This window comes from Teleopsis dalmanni, unplaced genomic scaffold (genome assembly GCF_002237135.1).
Source record: "Teleopsis dalmanni isolate 2A unplaced genomic scaffold, ASM223713v2 unscaffolded_contig_0569, whole genome shotgun sequence".
NCBI lineage: Eukaryota > Metazoa > Arthropoda > Insecta > Diptera > Diopsidae > Teleopsis > Teleopsis dalmanni.
This window is the reverse complement of record NW_024031951.1, coordinates 8,347-11,967: the sequence shown is the minus strand read 5'-3', so window position 1 is coordinate 11,967 and position 3,621 is coordinate 8,347. Positions and strand designations below refer to the sequence as shown.

The 3,621-nt window shown below is 27.9% G+C and overlaps 1 pseudogene; it reads left to right on the top strand.

Annotated features, from left to right (window-relative positions):
- The first annotated feature begins 222 nt into the window (after positions 1-222).
- Positions 223-2,825, top strand: LOC119663551 (annotated as a pseudogene).
- Positions 2,826-3,621: the final 796 nt, after the last annotated feature.

The following is a 3,621-nucleotide window of genomic DNA, read 5'->3' as shown; positions in this document are numbered from 1 at the left end:
CACCCGCTATTATAAGCTACTATTCTACATGCTAAGACCACATATAACATATCTTCGAAATGTAAATCTACTCTTGAAAGAGAGAGAACTCCATACAGTAATAACTACATGTTCATTTATTAAATTAATAAAATCGAATAAAGAGTGTTACATAGTTTTATTTTATCTGTAAAATTTAAATTAATTTCATTATATAAAATATTTTTGATTATATCCTTGAAGGATATTACTTTACAGTATAATAATATGTTGTAATATTTCTTTTTAGCAAATTGATGGATATGAAGCTGGTGTCGATTACCCAACATATGATTCTGTACCGAAAGATCTATCATTCAAATGCCAAGGACGAATGCCAGGCTACTATGCTGATACTGAAACCCGTTGCCAAGTAAGTTAGCGAAAATTAAATAAAAACAAATGAGACTTAACAATGTTTAGAAGTCGAAAAGATTTTTTTATAATTGTACCAAAATTAAGCAGTTTATTTTTTTATTCAATTTTATATATCTGTTATTAATTATAAAGATAGATAAAGCTTACTTAAATTTTTGGTGCTATCTATTTACTATAGCTCTATTACTTGCATCTCTACACATAGACAAGTTAGACTAGGTAAAAACTAAAAACAAGCGTTTCCTAAAATTAGTCTTTTGTTCGAAGAGGATATGAAATTATAAAACAACGCAGTAAATATTCCTAAAAATATTCCTGTTTAGCTGTTGTTTGAAAATGATATTACGAAATTATCAGACAATGCAATAAATATTCGTTTTAGCCAAAAAAAGATAATAGCCATATGATCAAATTATGATCCATACATTAAACCTCACAAATTATACTTCAGAATTTTCATCCTAAGAGGCTTAAATATATTATATATTTAGTACATTAATAATATTTTTATTATATTATTGTCTTTATTATATTATGTCGCAAAATTTATTCACTCACAACTTATTATTGATGGTTTCTCACAGTTTTGAATAGTTTGAATATATAGTTTGCATATCAAACTTTAGTTAGTTAGTTTAGTTAGTTCTGTTACTGTAATAGTAATTCCAAAAATTGAACCCGACTTTATTAATATTTTTCGCACACAGCAATTTTTAATGTCGTTTTTGATTGGGAAATATAGATTTGCTCTCGATGTATCTTATTTTCTTGAATTTTGTGGGCCAAGTGAACATGTTTAGGGTAATCTCTAAATATTGTTCTCAAATAACATAAAACAGCTATTCATTTTAGAGGAACTTGGTTAATTTGGCAAAATATCTAAAGTCTTATAAATTTATCTCGAAACCCAACTCTGTCATAAAAGTAAATCTCTGGTGAAAAATTTAAACTAGGTTTGCCTATAGAAAATGACATAAGATTAATATGTTGAACCAATTAATATGTTGGCAATTTAAAAATTGATTAAACATGCAGTGACATATCTAGTGGGGATAAGAGGATTATGGGTTAAATTCTACCTTGATAATCTTATTTACAATAAAAAGACGGCAACAAGAACATCTTCGCATCTTCGGTAAATGAACCAAATGCTAGTTAGTTGACATCAACTAGCACAGTTTATGTATGAATTTTAAATACTGGCATTCATATAGTGTGACCTTAAGGAATAAATAATCCACCAAGTTTTTTGCTCAAAAATTAACACAGTTTGTTTAAGACCACTGAGTATTCCATTAATACATTTTTAATACTCTTCTTTTTTGTTTTTTTTTCCTTAAAAATGTAAGAACCAAAATAATATCTAAAAACTTCTTTATTAAAATATAGTTTCCATTAAGAAAATAGTTTCCTGCATCATAATTAACTTTTAAATCAAATTAAATCAAATCATCAAACTCAACATATAAAACATTAACCAAATATGTTATTATTACATTTCTTTAAATACTAAATACATAAAAATCTGCTTATAGGTTTGGCATTGGTGCCTACACTCCGGTCATCAATACTCGTTCCTCTGTCCCAATGGTACAGTATTTAATCAAGCAGTGCGTGTTTGTGATTGGTGGTCAAATGTCAATTGTCCCGCTTCAGAGCAATTATATGATAACAATGAAGAATTATATAGACCAACCGAACAAAATCAGGGACAACAAGGGGATATTTGATATAAGGCCAATGATAAAAATCAGCGCACCGAATCTTTTGCAAATATGAGACAAAAACAAAATTATCAACAACAGCAACAACATATACAACAATTAGAACAAAATGAAAAATTACAAAAACAAGGCGATGATTTTTACCAACAACAAAACTTTAATTCAAATTCAAGAGGGAATAAAATGAGTGTAGAAAATCAATTTAAGTCTCAATATATAAAGACAACTCCACGCACCTATAATCAATACCAACAACAACACCTACAGCAACAACACCTACAACAACAGCAACAACAATTCACAACCTTAACTCGTAATGGAACCAAAAATAGTTTTAGAGGCAATGTAAAATATTCAAATTCCAATAGCAACAATAACAACAACAACAACAACAACAACAACAGCAACAACAACGGCAATAATAGTAATAATGAATATAATCGAAATACTAATTATCGTTATAGCATAAGTCCATATAGCAGTAATAATAATAATAGCAATAAATACTATAATTATAGCAACAATAAGCAGCCTAAGAACAATGGCAACAACAGCCGATATAAATCCACACCAACAACAACAAATGCCAATAACTTAGACAATGACGAATTAAAAGATTACAAGAGCAAAATCAAAAATAAGTACAACATCGATTATGACCATTCATTGGACGATGAATACGAAATAATTGAGGCCATTGAGTGATGATGATCTTGATTATTGAACGCTGCTTTTTTGTTATTGTTTTTTCTTTTTGTTATTATTTTTTGTTTTTTTTTTATTTTTTGTGTTGTTGAAATTGAACTTAAACTTAAATTGTATAATATTTTGTTATTAATTTTGTTTTGTTTTTTTTTTTCATTTTTATTTTAACATAAGTATTTTTGTTTTTCGTCCCAAACAAAAAAAGAAAAGTTCGGCTTGTGATTCATTTTGCATTATTTTTTTTTGTATTTTATATTTGTGAATAATTTGTTTATCCACACATATTTTTCATAAATTTTTGTTTTTTATATTTTTTATACATGTGATAAATAAAAAGAATTTAACTATTAAACATTTTAATATGCATTTTATTTCAAGAGGAAAATATATTAAAAAGTTGTAATGAACAAATTCGTTGTATGTAGGGTGTTAAAAAAGTTATGTTTGGCCAAAAAGCAGATGCTTCACAACAGATATATATTTTTTTTTAATTTTATGAATTACTGCGATAATGTCTCCATCAGAATCGCTTGTAACTACATCGGGTCTAGTTCAAGAGGACCTAAACTCACTAGAAACATGGCTGAAACGCTGAAAGATAATGGTCAACACAGAAAAATCTGCTGACACCACTTTCACTTTGAGAAGAGATAACTGCTCGCATATTAGCTTAGTGGAAACGTTATACCATCAACTGGCACAGTTAAGTACTTAGGTATTCATCTCGATAAACGATTAACGTTCAAGGAACACATTCAAACTAAAAGAAAACAACGCAATAAGTTACTTTTATATA